The sequence below is a fragment of the Lissotriton vulgaris genome, chromosome 7 (assembly GCF_964263255.1).
Source record: "Lissotriton vulgaris chromosome 7, aLisVul1.2, whole genome shotgun sequence".
In the NCBI taxonomy this organism is placed as follows: domain Eukaryota; kingdom Metazoa; phylum Chordata; class Amphibia; order Caudata; family Salamandridae; genus Lissotriton; species Lissotriton vulgaris.
Window position 1 is genome coordinate 1,387,242,996 of NC_141695.1, and position 19,298 is coordinate 1,387,262,293.

A 19,298-nucleotide genomic window follows, 5' to 3' on the forward strand; every position below is an offset into this window, starting at 1 on the left:
TTTCTTCTCGTGAAATATTAATCTATACCAGTAAAGTGCAGTGCCCAAGTCCACCGAAATAGATCCAGTGCCCAAGTCCACCGAAATAGATCCAACATAGCATGGCTAAGATGACAGTTATCCTTGCAGGAGTTAGAGAAACCAGTCATGACATTCTGGCAGAATCTTTGGAAAAGCAACAACCCTTTCTAGTTTCAACCACAGCACATGCCTGAGAACAAAATGGCAAACACCCTGGCCACTAAAGGAGGACTCTAGAGACCGGAATCTAGGGCCATCAGTCTGAGTTTCCTGTAATTTTATGCACAAATTGTGCACCCTGTAAATACTGACACTGCAGTAGGTGGTGTATCTACCGGGTGCACAAACGGTGCATCACCCCGAATCTTGATCTTTGAAAGGCGACATTAAGCTAATTGGCCATTTTCCCCAGTTCGCACAAAGTGGGATTCGAGCAATTTGCCCACACACTTTGCACTGGTGCATACTACCAGGGTGATCACCAGCGAGGAGCACACTTAACACAAAGCAAGAATTTTGATTCCGGTGCAAACAGTACTCCTGGAGTTTTTTGTTTTTTTTAATAATAAATTTATTGTGTTGATTATTTAAAATCTTACAATATTGCACATTCGAAAAAGTCAATAAAAAACTATATTCATACATAAAACAGTGAAATTTCCTTCAAAATGTAAGTATTTAAAATGGTTACATCTCCTTGTTTCTTTTTAGCTGTCATTAGAAATTTCACAAACGTAGCATTTAAAATAATATCATTCGAGTCCAAACACCTTATCAGGGCCTGCCTACATGACCTTATGCCTCGTGCGTTTAAAGGGATCTTAAGCACAGTTTTTCTCTAAAAACTGGAGTTAGGATTTGCAGACTTCAGGGCTTATTTAGAAGCCCCTTGTGCCGCCGGTCCATCACTTTTAATATGGCAAAAAGTGCCGCACCGACGGCGCAAGGGGCTTCTAAATAAGGCCCTTCATATTTGCACGGCTCTCATAACAAGTGTCTGGGACTCTGTCTTCCTAGGGAAACAAAAGAAACTCAGGAATATAAAATTAACTGAGAGAGTAAGGGAGAAAGGAGGGTTGCACCTCTAAATGCGTTTAAAACACCATCTGTCCCCATTTGATAACAAGATCTCGCTCTTTAAGGATCCTTCCCTTTGCCAGCAACCAGAGACCTGCTGATCTCCCTGTGGAGACCTGATCCCATGTTCATAGCTCGGCCCGATTCCCTGTGTTCTAAGCCCTCTGTAACTTGAGAATGCTTTTAGCAGAGAATCTAACAACATTTCAGTGGCCCAGCCTTGAATTCAAGGCCACAGTCATGATCCTGGAATTTACTTCTGTATTCCTTCCTGAATCTAGGACAAACTCCTTACTTTTTACAACTAGGGATTTATTTATTTATTTATTTGAAGAGTTTTGTATAGCGCGAACAGGACCTCATGTGGGTAACAGAGCGCTTTACATCTTGGCAGCTCAGCTGGAACACCTGTGGTAATTATAACACAACCAGAACAAGAAAACATAACAGATCATGATAAACATAACAGATCTAAAAGGAAAACATGAAAGCAAATACATCTTAAGGTGACTGGGAGTGGGAGCTAGCCCACAAATGTCTTCATCAGTAACTCTTTGACTTCCTTTTTGAAGAAAGCAGTGGAATTAAGTGTTATTTCAGGTGGCAAGGCGCTCCAAATCCTTAGTGCAATACCCGAAAATGCTCAACTCTAAGTTTTCTTTTTATGGAATTTTAGTGGCTTGAGCATTAACCCCTTCGCTGCGGCGGCTATTCCGCCGCAGCGCTAAGGGGGAGGCGGGGCCGCGCGGCGGTCCCGTGCTCGTGACGGAACCGCTCAGTCACGGCCCGTGGGTAAGCTGTGCTTGTGACGGTACGTTTCCGTCACGGGCCCGCCCACTCTTCAGAACGTCCAGCGCATGCGCGGAATTCGCGCAGCGCAGGCGCGGCGAGCGGGCCGTGACGGAACCGTTCCGTCACCAGCACAGCCCACCCGAGGCTCGTGACAGAATGAGCATGGGAGGGGTTAATGATTAGCAAAGAAGTTTTACTAACCCTTTCCTGGTTTCCTGACCAGACGGGATTACTTCTGTTATTGCTGGTGTAGAGCTTGAGTTAACTAGTGGTCTTCCAGTGTCAAGTGACGTCCCCTTGAACCAGCCTAGGCCAGGCAGGAGCTCAATAGAGAGCTGAGTGCAATTGGCAAATGGTTGCACCCAGGGCTTTAAGTGGGCCGGGTCTCACCTGTGCTGAGCACCGACAGTTTTTTAAAGGGGACCTCGAAACGGGTCTCTATCGGGCTTTGTTTTGTGCCCTGGCACATGGATATGTACTGCACACTTCTCACTAGAGGAGCATTTACAGCATGACGTCATGCCAGGTGACTGCTGTAGGGGAAGGGAAATCCTTTAAAGAGAGTCATTTTCTCTCTGGATTTCCCTTCTCTTTTTGAAACTCAGGAGCAGCAACATTGTCGTGGTGCCACCAGGGCTTTAAGTGGAAGCTTTTTCAATATTATATGCAAGCCATAGTTGCTGCTTATTTATCTTATGCAAATAACAAAGCCAATAGCCCTGACTTTTTGCAGGTATGATGTTACTTGTATACTTGTATCATATATCTGGATGCATTGACAGAAACAGCACAATACAAGTCGGGCAGCACACTATGCTAAGCACGTGTTTTTAAGCCACGCCCTTAATGACATTGGCCACGCCCCTTTGAGAGTCTCCCCAGTTGTTTCATCCCACCTGGTTCCACCTTTACTAAAAATATTTGAAATTTGACGCAAATTCCTGAAGACAACAAAGACCTTGGTGGACCTTCACAGACAAGTCTCACAGTAAAAGAGGAACCGGATCCCAACTTCAGGCTACAAAACGGAAACCCTCAACCCACGTAGGGTGTACCCAAGTGCCGCCCCGAAAAGCCCCGACAGCCAGAAGCACACGGTATTCCCCGGTATGACAGGCCACGGACAGGTCGAACACAACCATGATAACAATATTGCCACCACTAATTGTTCTAAGTAATTTGTGCGCTACATCAACCACAGTGGCCTCGTTTGTATACATCAATCAGAGTGGCCTCGTGTGCACTGTTCGCCCAGTTTGCGATTGAATGAGATTCAGGTATTAGTCACAAACATAATGGCCGACAACTGACTAGCAACAATCTTCTCCATCCGTTAAATATCCCTGAAACCTTGCTGTGGGTGCAAGTTGGCAGGAGTGAGAAGGTCCAAGGTGGGTTTAAGAGGTTGTGTCGCTGGCACTTCGTACAGAGGAGGTGCTATGCCCTAATCCAACATTGTGGCCACACAGATCTGGATATTTGACGCAAAGCTACCAGGATGGAATGTTAGTTCCCAGTTGGCCCTTGAGTGGAGTGGAGTGAGGGGGAGTGGAGTGGAGTGGAGTGGAGTGGAATGGAGTAGAGTAGAGTAGAGTAGAGTAGAGTAGAGTAGAGTAGAGTAGAGTGGAGTGGAGTGGAGTGGAGTGGAGTGGAGTGGAGTGGAGTGCAATGAAGTTCAGTGTAGTGGACTGGATAGATTTGATCAGAAGGGACACGAGAAAGAAAGGAACAGAGCTAAGTAGAACTGGGTGAGAGGAGGCGGAGACAGGGTGAGAAAGAAAGGGAGAGACAAAGAGAGGAAGAAAAAGACAGAAAAACAGGAATGAAGGAGGGGTGAAGAGACTGAAAAGAGAGAAAAAAGGAGAGAGGGAGAGAGAAAAGCGCAAAACGAAGTGAGAGACAGAGGAAGTGGGAGGAAGGGTAAACGAGAGAAAGATGCGGGGTAGGGGAGAGAGGGAGAGGGGGGATAATTTAACAAGATGGGTAGAAAGAGAGGAAGTGGGGGCGCTGCTAAAGAGAGCGTGATTGATGGGGAGCAAGAGAGAGGTGGGAGAAGGAGGCAGCTCCGAGGCAGAGAAAGTAGTGAGAAGAACATGGCTACGGATAGAGAAACGGTGATGGAGGTGTGGGCGAGAGAAAGGGGCGGGCCCAGGGGGCGACAGACTGAGGATGATGCAGAAGACGGCGGAGAGAGAAGGAGAGGGAAAACATAACACAAAAGAAGGAATGGAGAGGGAGTCAGAAAGAGCGAGAGTGGAGGAGAAAGATGTTGGATAGAGAGACAAATAAAGGATGAGAGAGGGATGGTGGAAAGGGAGAGAGAGAAAATGGGGTATTGAGGTGGGGATGGATGGATGGATGGATGGATGGATGGATGGATGGATGGATGGATGGATGGGTGGGTGGGTGGGTGGGTGGGTGGGTGGGTGGGTGGATGGATGGATGGATGGATGGATGGATGGATGGATGGATGGATGGATGGATGATTGGATGGATGGGTGGGTGGGTGGGTAGGTATGTGAAATGGTGGGTTGATGGATGGTGTCTGTTCTGGAGCCAGAGGCTGAAATATAAGGAATGAGTGGAAATGGAAAATGAGAGGAACGTGGGGTGGGGTGAGGCGAAGCTCTGCAGCACACAGAGACTCCCGAGGGGAAAAGATGCATCAAAGATAAACGGCATCCGCCGAAGAAAACGGAAATGTGAGAAGGATAAAAGGAGAGAGGAATGAGGCCGCGTGCAGCAGCAGCAGCAGATGCCGACGCACCAAGGCGGGCTCGGGCGGCTGCCCCAGCTGCAGAAGCGCCTCATAAATGAACAATAAATAACAACACAGCGCCGCTGGCAGGGAGACGGCACCGCCGACTGACAGAGAGGCACTAACACACCCACGCACAGCAATACCGACGCGCAACGCCTCCCAGACAGGCAACACACACACCCAAAGCCTCGCGTGTCCACAAGAGACAAGCCACAAAAGCAGCGTCACGTGTGTAAAAAAAACTACGCAGCACACAGCAACACACCAGCAGCCTCCCTGGTACAAAGAGAGAGCCACACAACACTGAGACAGGCGCACCAACACACTGCGCAACTGTCAGTGGCAAAACGCTCCCTCACACAGGAATACTCAGCAATGTAGACACCCTACCACACAGCAGTACTGCCATGCGGCGCTACAGAACACACAAAGGATGACAGACACGCCAACACACCAACACACTATTTGGTGCACATAGAGACACACAGCAAACATACTATCACAGAAACACGTGCTCACAGAGCTACACATGATACACAATGGCACTCAAACCAAAACTTAGAAATCATCATTAGTACAAAGAGACCTTCACACAACACTCACACAGGCGCACCAACACACAAGATAACTGACACAATGCACACACACAGCATTACTGAGCAACACAAACACGCTAACACAAAGGTACAGCGATACGGAGCTACATAACCTCATGGGTGCATATAGAGAGCATGACACGGAACACAGCCCTCTAATACATGCACACACAGCGTCACACGCGCACCAGCACATCTACACCATCACTACTACAGAGTCACACAAACAACTTTAAAGACACTGACACTCGTACACAAACATGATTGGCCGTTACACAAAGCACACACTGCGTTATAGCGCTTCGTTTCGTTTATTGTTTAATAAATAAAAGCCATAACAACATGCAGGCAAAAAAACAATAGAATGCAATAATGACGATAAAATCGCTTGGCTTGACGACACATTACAAGATTACCTCCAAAAGGCACTGTGTATATGTTTACAACATTATTGATTAACACTGACCCACAAACAAACAGCATCATTGGCTCACGCTACTGAGCACACAAAGCGTCACAGTTACGCCAACACACTCACAGAGACACTGGTACACGCACACACGCAGTCACATGACAAATACAGCGTCGCTGACACGTGCACACGGAGCTGTGCAACATTCCGAAACACGTACCCTACATAGACATACACACAACGCAAAGTAACACAGACAAGCCATCATACCTGTGGCGTCACGCATACACACATGGAACAACCAACACACGGATTGACTGACAGAGAAGACGGAGAGATACACAACACTAAAAGCGCCACTGACAAAGACATACGCCACTGATACAGAACACCGATATACTCGCAACACCGCTGTCAGACAGAGCCACACACTGCTTCATTTGCACATCCAATGAGAGAGAGAGAACACAAAAACCTTCACTGATACAGACACACCCAGATACATCACTGACAAAGAAACGCGTGCACGCTCTCCTCACTAATACATAGAACAGTGCAATACACCTACACAAGTGTCACGGACACACCTACAGACAGCATCTCATACACTAACACACGTCATGGACACACAGCTACACAACACAGTGCTACTGAAACCGATACAACAATATGCTTCCAGCGTAACACACAATAACAGAACTCGCATGGTATTATAATGAGCAGTAACACAGGCGCAGCATCCCCGACAAAGACACACAACACAGTACATTACACACAACCACACAGTTACAGAACAGGACACAACAGAACAGCCTCTTTGATACAAACACACCTGCACACTCACTGTATCGCTCACAGTGCCACAAACTGCACGCAGAGCAGAACCGAGGAAAACAAGCACACCAACACATCCTCAAGTGACTGACACAAGGCACAAAACACCAGCTGCATCTCCGACGGCAACGCAGTCGCCATTCATACGTCTCCCCTGACAGCAACTGACACACCAAAGTATCACAGACTGCAACACTAACAAAACACACACAGCATTCCTATCATTAACGCGCACGCACAGTAACAGACATGCTAGCGCACATACTTTGCTGCGAAGACACAGACTCACACATAGACAGCAACAAGCCAAATACTTTACTGCCAGCGCTAGGAACCCGGGCACAGTTTAAAAACCCATTTATGGCACCACTGAATAGCACAGACATTCATCAACACATACGCGGCACCATTGACAGGAACAGCAACACACTCAGGCACGCTGGCGCACACAAAGCAACAAGAGCAAGCCACAAAGACCCCACAATACACCTCCTCACATACATCACTGCTAATCGCACAGGAGTATTCCCTACACTTACGCACACATACAGTAGCAATGGCAGTAAACACCAATCAGTACAACGCCATTAAGATTACTAGCCGCACTTACATGCATATGTGCATACCTGCACAGCATCATTGACAGTTACACACACCAACACCCGAAGCACCTCAAATAGAGACACACGGGCAGCAACGCACGTCCGCCGTAACATAAACTCGCAATAAAACATGTCATGGCAGAAGAAAACATGACTACACGTGCTGACACGCTTGAGTGGATAAGGAGGCAGGCACTGGAAGGCACACGTGTGCATGAGGCTGCGCGCACACGCGTCCCTTGGACTGCACTCACATGGCAACCACACACAGCCTCAGGCAGACATAGTAATAACAACCACATCGAAGCGCGCACATTCAGGTGTGCAATATGACAGGTGCACAGACAGTGAGTGAAACTGTAATCCTCATTTCAGTCGCAGTTGAACATAAAATACCCAAACTATCACTATCCCACTCGAAGCAAAGAGAATTCCCCAGTGACGCGCAATCCGCTCCAGCAACACAATCGCATCCTCGAGTCCACCCCGCGCCCAGAGCCAGAGTGAAGCCCTTACTCCGCCAGAAAGGTAGGGCTCCCGGGGCCCCTACACCAATCCTCCTCTCCGGAGACGCCCAGGCGCGGAGAAAGCGCGGGGGACGAATTACTCCTGAGGCGGTGGCGGCGAAAATTACAAACCGCAGCGACTCGTGGGTGTGTGTCATGAAAAAAGGCGGCAACGGCGCGTCTGAGGCTCCTCTACTGCCGCGTGTTTATTAGTTATCATTATTGTTCAAAGTGCCATGTTTTCAAAGTGCCATGTTTTGGACGCACCTTTGGCACAGGTGTCCCTGACACCCAATGCTCAGCTGAGGTGGCACCCTGCATGCCGCCCTCATGTGCCAGCAGGGCTCGCCGCACCTCAGTATACCCCCGTCACACACCCCGTCCCACCCGTCACGTCCCCACATGCACCCACTGATGCGACCGCAGAAGTAGCTTTACCCACTCGGCACGCCGAGACACTAGTGGGTACACCTCACTTGGCAGCAGCCAAATAAATCAACACCTATTAGGGACGTTGGGTTATATTTTGGGGGGAGTGGGTGGCAAGGCACGGGGTACTTATTGGATCAGCGAAGGTGGAACCTACTGATTTTTGTTTCCGTTCCGACCGCTTACCTCGTTTCCTCGTCGCCAAATGTCTATATCCCACGTCTTCTGCGAGGCACCAGCCCTTCGAGCTCAGGGTATGTCTGGACCCCTCCCACCCCCCTAAACAGCACAGGTGTCCCCCTTTCTCTGCCCGTGGCTCGACTGTAGCGAGACGACTGCAGGGGCGAGGGCTGCACAGGACTAGGACACTGAAAAGCACGCTGTCAGCAACCACGAGAAAAGTGCCAGATGATTACACGGGGAGACCCTTTCCTTATCTCTGAAAGGCTGGCTGGGAGTCACTGTGGATCCCCCTCGCTCCTTCCCTCCCTCCCTCACTCCCTCCCTCCCTCTCTGTTCACTCACTCCGTCTCTGGCCTCCCCACCCATCGAACCCAATCCGTAGCCCACCCCCCTATCCCTGCCATCGAAAGATGCCCTGGGTGTCACATGGCAACAGAGGCGCAGCAGAATGTGGACTCCAACCCCCCACGACCCCCTCCAGCCCGTCCCCACCTCGGCTAAGGAGAGAAGGCGATCAATACACTGTAAGATTCAGGGAAAGACATCTCGAGGCTGAGAGGAGGAGGAACCTGCTCCGAGCGGCGGAGGATGGAGGGAGGCAGCTCGCCGTGAAGCCTAGAGCCCCGGACCGCCATCCGCGGATACTGCAGCGGCTGTACTGTTCCAGCACTGGGGGCCCACACAGGCTGAACTGTGCACCCCGTTCCTTGCCTGCAGCGCCCCAACATTCCATTATCAAGACACACTAACTCTATCAATGCATTTCCAGACTGGACACCTACCGAAGACCACCCCTGATATACAGTACTAAGACCAGTCTGTGCGCTTAGGTGAACCCCGAGCCTGACCTAAAAAAACAGTGGCTAATTCAGTACAGGGAAATACACAGCAATATCAGTGCACCTCCTCCCCCGAAGCTTGCACCAACCTCTTCTAGTACAGCACTGAGACCCTAAGCCCTCCCCTTAAGCTTGCACCAACCTCTTCTAGTACATCACTGACACCCTAAGCCCTCTCAGACCTTGCATCAACCTCTTCTAATACATCACTGATACCCTAAGCCCTCCCCCGAAGCTTGCACCAACCTCTTCTATTTCATCACTGAGACCCTAAGCCCTCCCTCGAAGCTTGCACCAACCTCTTCTAGTACAGCACTGAGACCCTAAGCCCTCCCCCGAAGCTTGCACCAACCTCTTCTAGTACAGCACTGAGACCCTAAGCCCTCCCCTTAAGCTTGCACCAACCTCTTCTAGTACATTACTGACACCCTAAGCCCTCTCAGACCTTGCATCAACCTCTTCTAATACATCACTGATACCCTAAGCCCTCCCCCGAAGCTTGCACCTACCTCTTCTAGTACAGCACTGAGACCCTAAGCCCTCCCCTTGAGCTTGCACCAACCTCTTCTAGTACATCACTGACACCCTAAGCCCTCTCAGACCTTGCATCAACCTCTTCTAATACATCACTGATACCCTAAGCCCCCCCCAAGCTTGCACCAACCTCTTCTATTTCATCACTGAGACCCTAAGCCCTCCCTTGAAGCTTGAACCAACCTATTCTAGTACATCACTGAGACCCTAAGCACTCCCCCGAAGCTTGCACCAATCTCCTCTAGTTCATCACTGAGACCTAAGCACTCCCCTGAAGCTTGGACCAACCTCTTCTAGTTCATCACTGACACCCTAAGCCCTCTCAGACCTTGCATCAACCTCTTCTAATACATCACTGATACCCTAAGCCCTCCCCCGAAGCTTGCACCAACCTCTTCTAGTACATCACTGACACCCTAAGCCCTCTCAAACCTTGCATCAACCTCTTCTAATACATCACTGATACCCTAAGCCCTCCCCCGAAGCTTGCACCAACCTCTTCTAGTATATCACTAATACCCTAAGCCCCCCCCCGAAGCTTGCACCAACCTCTTCTATTTCATCACTGAGACCCTACGCCCTCCCTCGAAGCTTGAACCAACCTATTCTAGTACATCACTGAGACCCTAAGCCCTCCCCCGAAGCTTGCACCAACCTCCTCTAGTTTATCACTGAGACCTAAGCACTCCCCTGAAGCTTGGACCAACCTCTTCTAGTTCGTCACTGAGACACTAAGCCCTCTCAGACCTTGCATCAACCTCTTCTAATACATCACCGATATCCTAAGCCCTCCCCCGAAGCTTGCACCAACCTCTTCTAGTTCATCACTGAGACCCAAGCCCTACCCTGAAGCTTGCGCCAACCTCTTCTAGTACATCACAGAGATCCCAAGCCCTACCCTGAAGCTTGGACCAACCTCTTCTAGTTACTCACTGATTCCCTAAGCCGTCCCCAGATGGTTGCATCAACCTCTTCTAGTTCATCACTGACACCCTAAGCCCTCCCCTGAAGCCTGGACCAATCTCTTCTAGTTCATTACTGAGACACAAGCCCTCCCCTGAATCTTGCACCAACCTCTTTCAGTACATCACAGAGATCCCGAGCCCTCCCCTGAAGCTTGGACCAACCTCTTCCAGTTCCTCACTGATACCCTAAGCCCTCCCCTGAAGCATGCATCAACCTCTTCTAGTTCATCACTGGGACCTAAGCCCTCCCCTGAAGCTTGCACCAACCTCTTGTAGCACATCACTGAGACACCGAGCCCTCCCCTAAAGCTTGCACCAACCTCTTCTAGTTCATCACTGAGACCTAAGCCCTCCCCTGAAGCTTGCACCAACCTCTTCTAGTTCATCACTGATACCCTAAGCCCTCCCCCGAAGCTTGCACCAACCTCTTCTAGTACATCACTGACACCCTAAGCCCTCTCAGACCTTGCATCAACCTCTTCTAATACATCACTGATACCCTAAGCTCTCCCCCGAAGCTTGCACCAATCTGTTCTAGTTCATCACTGAGACCTAAGCCTTCCCCTAAAACTTGCACCAACCTCTTCTAGTACATCACTGACACCCTAAGCCCTCTCAGACCTTGCATCAACCTCTTCTAATACATCACTGATATCCTAAACCCTCTCCCGAAGCTTGCACCAACCTCTTCTAGTACATCACTAATACCCTAAGCCCTCCCCCGAAGCTTGCACTAACCTTTTCTAGTTCATCACTGAGACACTAAGCCCTCCCCCGAAGCTTGAACCAACCTCTTCTAGTACATCACTGAGACCGTAAGCCCTCCCCGAAGCTTGCACCAACCTCCCCTAGTTCATCACTGAGACCTAAGCCCTCCCCTGAAGCTTGGACCAACCTCTTCTAGTTCATCACTAAGACCCTAAGCCCTCTCAGACATTGCATCAACCTCTTCTAATACATCACTGATACCCTATGCCCTCCCCCGAAGCTTGCACCAACCTCTTCTAGTTCATCACTGAGAACCAAGCCATACCCTGAAGCTTGGACCAACCTCTTCTAGTTCCTCACTGACACCCTAAGCCCTCCCCTGAAGCTTGGACCAATCTCTTCTAGTTCATCACTGAGACCCAATCCCTCCCCTGAAGCTTGCACCAACCTCTTTCAGTACATCACAGAGATCCCGAGCCCTCCCCTGAAGCTTGGACCAACCTCTTCTAGTTCCTCACTGATACCCTAAGCCCTCCCCGGAAGCATGCATCAACCTCTTCTAGTTCATCACTGAGAAATAAGCCCTCATCTGAAGCTTGCACCAACCTCTTGTAGCACATCACTGAGACCCTAAGCCCTCCCCCGAAGCTTGCACCAACCTCTTCTAGTTCATCACCGAGACCTAAGCCCTCCCCTGAAGCTTGGACCAACCTCTTCTAGTTCATCACTGAGACCCTAAGCCCTCTCAGACCTTGCATCAACCTCACCTCTTCTAATAAATCACTGATACCCTAAGCCCTCCCCCGAAGCTTGCACCAACCTCTTCTAGTTCATCACTGAGACCCAAGCCCTACCCTGAAGCTTGCGCAAACCTCTTCTAGTACATCAGAGAGATCCTGAGCCCTCTCCTGAAGCTTGGACCAACCTCTTCTAGTTCCTCACTGATACTCTAAGCGTTCCCCGAAGGTTGCATCAACCTCTTCTAGTTCATCACTGACACCCCAAGCCCTCCCCTGAAGCTTGGACCAATCTATTCTAGTTCATCACTGAGACCCAAGCACTCCTCTGAAGCTTGCACCAACCTCTTTCAGTACATCACAGATATCCCTAGCCCTTTCCTGAAGCTTGGACCAACCTCTTCTAGTTCGTCACTGATACCCTAAGCCCTCCCCTGAAGCATACATCAACCTCTTCTAGTTCATCACTGAGACCTAAGCCCTCCCCTGAAGCATGCATCAACCTCTTCTAGTTCATCACTGAGACCTAAGCCCTCCCCTGAAGCTTTCACCAACCTCTTCTAGTTCATCACTGAGACCTAAGCCCTCCCCTAAAACTTGCACCAACCTCTTCTAGTTCATCACTGAGACCTAAGCCCTCCCCTGAAGCTTGCACCAACCTCTTCTAGTTCATCACTGATACCCTAAGGCCTTCCCCGAAGCTTGCACCAACCTCTTCTAATACATCACTGATACCCTAAGCCCTCCCCCGAAGCTTGCACCCACCTGTTCTAGTTCATCACTGAGACCTAAGCCTTCCCCTGAAGCTTGCACCAACCTCTTCTAGTACATCACTGAGACCCAGAGCCCTCCCCTGAAGATTGCACCAACCTCTTCTAGTACATCACTGAGACCGTAAGCCCTCCCTGGAAGCTTGCACCAACCTCTTCTAGTACTTCACTGAGACCCTAAGCCCTCCCCCGAAGCTTGCACCAACCTCTTCTAGTACACCACTGAGACCCCAAGTCCTCCCCTTAAGCTTGCACCAACCTCTTCTAGTAAATCACCGATACCCTAAGTTCTCCCCTGAAGTTTACACCAACCTCTTCTACTACATCACAAAGACCTTAAGCCCTCCCCTAAAACTTGCACTTTCTTCCAGTTCATCACTGAGACCCTAAGCCCTCCCCTGTTGCTTGCACCAACCTCTTCTAGAGCATCACTGATACCTTAAGCCCTCCCCCGAAGCTTGCACCAACCTCTTCTAGTACACCACTGAGACCCAGAGCCTTCCCCTGAAGCTTGCACCAACCTCTTCTAGTAAACCACTGATCCCCTAAGTCCTTCCCTGAAGCTTGGACCAACCTTTTATAGTACATCACGGGTACCCTGAGCCATCCCCTGAAGGTTGCACCAACCTCTTCTAGTTCAATACTGAGACATTAAGCCCTCTCAGACCTTGCATCAACCTCTTCTAATACATCACTGATACCCTAAGCCCTCCCTCGAAGCTTGCACCAACCTCTTCAAGTTCATCACTGAGACCCAAGCCCTACCCTGAAGCGTGCACCAACCTCTTCTAATACATTACAGAGATCTTGAGCCCTCCCCTGAAGCTTGGACCAACCTCTTCTAGTTCCTCACTGATACCCTAAGCCCTCCCCTGAAGCATGCATCAACCTCTTCTAGTTCATCACTAAGACCTAAGCCCTCCCCTGAAGCATGCATCAACCTCTTCTAGTTAATCATTGAGATCTAAGCCCTCCCCTGAAGCTTTCACCAACCTCTTCTAGTTCATCACTGAGACCTAAGCCCTCCCCAGAAGGTTGCATCAACCTCTTCTAGTTCATCACTGACACCCTAAGAGCTCCCCTGAAGCTTGGACCAATCTCTTCTAGTTCATCACTGAGACCCAAGCCCTCCCCTGATTCTTGCACCATCCTCTTTCAGTACATCACAGAGTTCCCGAGCCCTCCCCTGAAGCTTGGACCAACCTCTTCTAGTTCCTCACTGAAACCCTAAGCCCTCCCCTGAAGCATGCATCAACCTCTTGTAGCACATCACTGAGACACCGAGCCCTCCACTGAAGCTTGCACCAACCTCTTCTAGTTCATCACTGAGACCTAAGCCCTCCCCTAAAACTTGCACCAACCTCTTCTAGTTCATCACTGAGACCTAAGCCCTCCCTTGAAGCTTGCACCAACCTCTCTAGTTCATCACTGATACCCTAAGGCCTCCCCGAAGCTTGCACCAACCTCTTCTAGTTCATCACTGATACCCTAAGCCCTCCCCCGAAGCTTGCACCAACCTCTTTTAGTTCATCACTCATACCCTAAGGCCTCCCCTGAAGCTTGCACCAACCTCTTGTAGCACATCACTGAGACACCGAGCCCTCCACTGAAGCTTGCACCAACCTCTTCTAGTTCATCACTGGGACCTAAGCCCTCCTCTGACGCTTGCACCAACCTCTTGTAGCACATCACTGAGACACCGAGCCCTCCACTGAAGCTTGCACCAACCTCTTCTAGTTCATCACTGAGACCTAAGCCCTCCCCTAAAACTTGCACCAACCTCTTCTAGTTCATCACTGAGACCTAAGCCCTCCCCTGAAGCTTAGACCAACCTCTCTAGTTCATCACTGATACCCTAAGGCTTCCCCCGAAGCTTGCACCATCCTCTTCTAGTTCATCACTGATACCCTAAGCCCTACCCCGAAGCTTGCACCAACCTCTTTTAGTTCATCACTGATACCCTAAGGCCTCCCCTGAAGCTTCCACCAACCTCTTCTAGTACATTACTGAGACCCTAAGCATTCCCCTGAAGCTTGCACCAACCTCTTTTAGTTCATCACTGAGACCTAAGCCCTCCCCTGAAGCTTGGACCAACCTCTTCTAGTTCATCACTGAGACCCTAAGCCCTCTCAGACCTTGATCAACCTCTTCTAATACATCACTGATACCCTAAGCCCTCCCCCGAAGCTTGCACCAACCTGTTCTAGTTCATCACTGAGACCTAAGCCTTCGATAAAACTTGCACCAACCTCTTCTAATACATCATTGATACCCTAAGCCCTCTCCCGAAGCTTGCACCAACCTCTTCTAGTACATCACTAATACCCTAAGCCCTCCCCCGAAGAGTGCACCAACCTCTTCTAGTACACCACTGAGACCCCGAGCCCTACCTTTAAGCTTGCACTAACCTCTTCTAGTAAATCACTGATACCCTAAGCCCTCACCCGAAGCTTGCACCAACCTCTTTTAGTTCATCACTGAGACCTAAGTCCTCCCCTGAAGCTTGGACCAACCTTTTCTAGTACATCACTGAGACCCCGAGCCCTCCCCTGAAGCGTGCACCAACCTCTTCTAGTAAATCACTGAGACCCTAAGCCCTCCCCCGAAGCTTGCACCAACCTCTTCTAGTACACCACTGAGACCCCGAGCCCTCCCCTTAAGCTTGCACCAACCTCTTCCAGTAAATCACCGATACCCTGTGCTCCCCTGAAACTTGCACCAACCTTTTCTACTACATCACTGAGACCTTAAGCCCTCCCCTAAAACTTGCACTGTCTTCTAGCTCATCACTGAGACCCTAAGCCCTCCCCTGTTGCTTGCACCAACCTCTTCTAGAGCATCACTGATATCCTAAGCCCTCCCCCGAAGCTCAAACCAACCTCTTCTAGTTCATCACTGAGACCTAAGCCCTTCCCTGAAGCTTGGACCAACCTTTTCTAGTACATCACTGGTACCCTGAGCCATCCCCTGAAGCCTGCACCAACCTTTTCTAGTACATCACTGAGACCGTAAGTACTCCCCCAAAGTTTGCACCAAGTTCTTCTAGTCCATCACTGAGACCCTAGTTCATCACTCCCCCGAAGCTTGCACCAACCTTCCCTAGTTCATCACTAAGACGTAAGCCCTCCCCTGAAGCTTGCACCAACCTCTTCTAGTTCAGCACTGCAACCCTAAGCCCTCTCAGAGCTTGCACCAACCTCTTCTAGTACATCACTGAGAGCCCGAGCCCTCCCCTGAAGCTTGCACCAACCTCTTCTAGTACATCACTGAGACCCTAAGCCCTCCCCCAAAGCTTGCACCAACCCCTTCTAGTACACCACGGAGACCAGGAGCCCTCCCCTTAAGCTTGGACCAACCTCTTCTAGTACATCACTGAGACCCCAAGCCCTCCCCTGAAGCTTGCACCAACCTCTTCTAGTACATCACTGAGACCCCAAGCCCTCCCCTGAAGCTTGCACCAACCTCTTCTAGTTCATCATTGAGACTCTACCCCCCCCGAAGTTTGCACCAACCTCTTCTAGTACATCACTGAGACCCCGAGCCCTCCCCTGAAGCTTGCACCTACCTCTTCTAGTTCATCATTGAGACCCTAAGCCCTCTCCCGAAGTTTGCACCAACCTCTTCTAGTACATCACTGAAACCCCGAGCCCTCCGCTTAAGCTTGCACCAACCTCTTCTAGTACATCACTGAGACCCCGAGCCCTACGCTTAAGCTTGCACCAACCTCTTCTATGTTTATGTGTGTGTTTAGGCAACTTGTATAGGCGCAAATACCCTGGGGTGTCTCAGCGCTTGAGGACCTAAACCCAGAAAGGAAATTGCTGCAGAGGGCGGGTATTGGTTGAAAAGCCAGGTTTTTAATTGTTTCCTGAAGGTGATGAGTGTGGGACTTTGTTTTAATGAAGAGAGGGAGGGAATTCCAAAGTCTGGCCGTGGAGACTAGGAAGCGCCGGTCTCCCCAAGAAGCTTTCTTGGTGCGTTGGACAGGTAGTAGATATGCTGTGGAGAAGGGTAGTGGTCTGTTGGGTGTGTATAGGCCAAATGCTTGTTTTAGAAACTGTGGTTCTAGTACACCCCTGAGACCCTGAGCCCTCTGCTTACGCTTTCACCAACCTCATCTAGTAAATCACTGATACCCTAAGTCCTCTCCTGAAGCTTGGACCAACCTTTTCTAGTTCATCACTGAGACCTAAGTCCTCCCCTGAAGCTTAGATCAACCTTTGTAGTTCATCACTGAGACCTAAGTCCTCCCCTGAAGCTTGCACCAACCTCTTCTAGTTCATTACGGATACCCTAAGCCCTCCCCCGAAGCTTGCACCAACCTCTTCTAGTTCATCACTGAGACCTAAGCCCTCCCCTGAAGCTTGCACCAACCTCTTCTAGTTCATCACTGATACCCTAAGGCCTTCCCCGAAGCTTGCACCAACCTCTTCTAATACATCACTGATACCCTAAGCCCTCCCCCGAAGCTTGCACCCACCTGTTCTAGTTCATCACTGAGACCTAAGCCTTCCCCTGAAGCTTGCACCAACCTCTTCTAGTACATCACTGAGACCCAGAGCCCTCCCCTGAAGCTTGCACCAACCTCTTCTAGTACATCACTGAGACCGTAAGCCCTCCCCTGAAGCTTGCACCAACCTCTTCTAGTACATCACTGAGACCCTAAGCCCTCCCCCGAAGCTTGCACCAACCTCTTCTAGTACACCACTGAGACCCCAAGCCCTCCCCTTAAGCTTGCACCAACCTCTTCTAGTAAATCACCGATACCCTAAGTTCTCCCCTGAAGTTTACACCAACCTCTTCTACTACATCACTAAGACCTTAAGCCCTCCCCTAAAACTTGCACTGTCTTCCAGTTCATCACTGAGACCCTAAGCCCTCTCCTGTTGCTTGCACCAACCTCTTCTAGAGCATCACTGATACCTTAAGCCCTCCCCCGAAGCTTGCACCAACCTCTTCTAGTACACCACTGAGACCCAGAGCCTTCCCCTGAAGCTTGCACCAACCTCTTCTAGTAAACCACTGATCCCCTAAGTCCTTCCCTGAAGCTTGGACCAACCTTTTATAGTACATCACGGGTACCCTGAGCCATCCCCTGAAGGTTGCACCAACCTCTTCTAGTTCAATACTGAGACATTAAGCCCTCTCAGACCTTGCATCAACCTCTTCTAATACATCACTGATACCCTAAGCCCTCCCTCGAAGCTTGCACCAACCTCTTCTAGTTCATCACTGAGACCCAAGCCCTACCCTGAAGCGTGCACCAACCTCTTCTAATACATTACAGAGATCTTGAGCCCTCCCCTGAAGCTTGGACCAACCTCTTCTAGTTCCTCACTGATACCCTAAGCCCTCCCCTGAAGCATGCATCAACCTCTTCTAGTTCATCACTAAGACCTAAGCCCTCCCCTGAAGCATGCATCAACCTCTTCTAGTTAATCACTGAGATCTAAGCCCTCCCCTGAAGCTTTCACCAACCTCTTCTAGTTCATTCATTTCAAATCTTTATTTCGACCATACGGTCATAAAAGAAACATGTACAATACATTCGCATAAGTTGTGACACAATCATAAACCATCAAAGCGTAATTTTAAAATCAAAGCCCGACAATACAGGTGATTGTTTAAAAAAAAAAAAAGGATGTAGCAATTCTGCACTCTTACCCAACAGATTTTAAAAGACGACTACGCGTGTGCCACATATTCATAAAAAATTTGGAGAGTGCAAATACAATAGGGCCGGAGGCATCACTCTTCAAGATCCTATACATAGGTCCATATTCTCTTCCACCCAAATTTTTAATCAAAGGCAGTAGCCAGTATCTTCTTGCTGCCCTGTATGCTGGGCAAAAGAAGATCACGTGCAAGTCGTTCTCCTCTTTGTCGGCACAAACAGGACAGAATTTGGTGGACGGGGTTTTAGACCATGTGCTGCAAAAGGACCGTAGTGGGAGTGTGCTGTATCTCCACTGGAGGAATAGCTTCCTGGAAAATATGGGGAAAACAGGGTCCAAAGTTTTCTCGAATGCATACAGATCCTTGGTTTGCAAGAATGTAGAGGATAGGGACCCCTCCGTCTGGGTAGCTATAATCCTTACCCTTTTATGCTCGTGGTAGAGCTTCGCCAATTGTGTCTTGGAAATTCTTGGTGCTGTATGTGCTGGTTCAGTCCACAGTTCGGGGAGCCCCATATCGATGCAAACTGACTGAATATTTTGGACCCAGGGGATACTGAGCACCTTTGGATGTTTCAATAGTTCGACTAGTTCCGCCCTGTAGTCGGCGAGATTATCGCTGCTCCATAGCCTGCGCCAGAAGGCAATGGGTCTTAAGCTTATCTCGTCGGCAAGGGGTCGTATCCCTAAGTCAAGCCTCAGGGGGAGAAGGGGTGTACTGGGAGGAAGTGCGGTAATTTGTCTTAAAAACCTATTTTCTGTATGTGACAAATTCCGGCATTGGATGTGCCCCCACAATTCAGCCCCGTATAAAATAGCTCCCCTAGCCTGTGCTTTATATATCTGGATTAGGGCCC

The 19,298-nt window shown here is 49.7% G+C and overlaps 1 protein-coding gene across 1 annotated transcript in view; it reads right to left on the bottom strand.

Annotated features, from left to right (window-relative positions):
* Nucleotides 1-8,480, bottom strand: part of PRRT2 (proline rich transmembrane protein 2) — a 316,113-nt gene extending 307,633 nt beyond the window's left edge. The window contains exon 1 of the mRNA XM_086932119.1: nucleotides 8,217-8,480. The gene's annotated coding sequence lies outside the window, so the exon portion shown is untranslated. The remainder of the gene's footprint in view (nucleotides 1-8,216) is intronic.
* Between the last annotated feature and the right edge of the window lie 10,818 nt (nucleotides 8,481-19,298).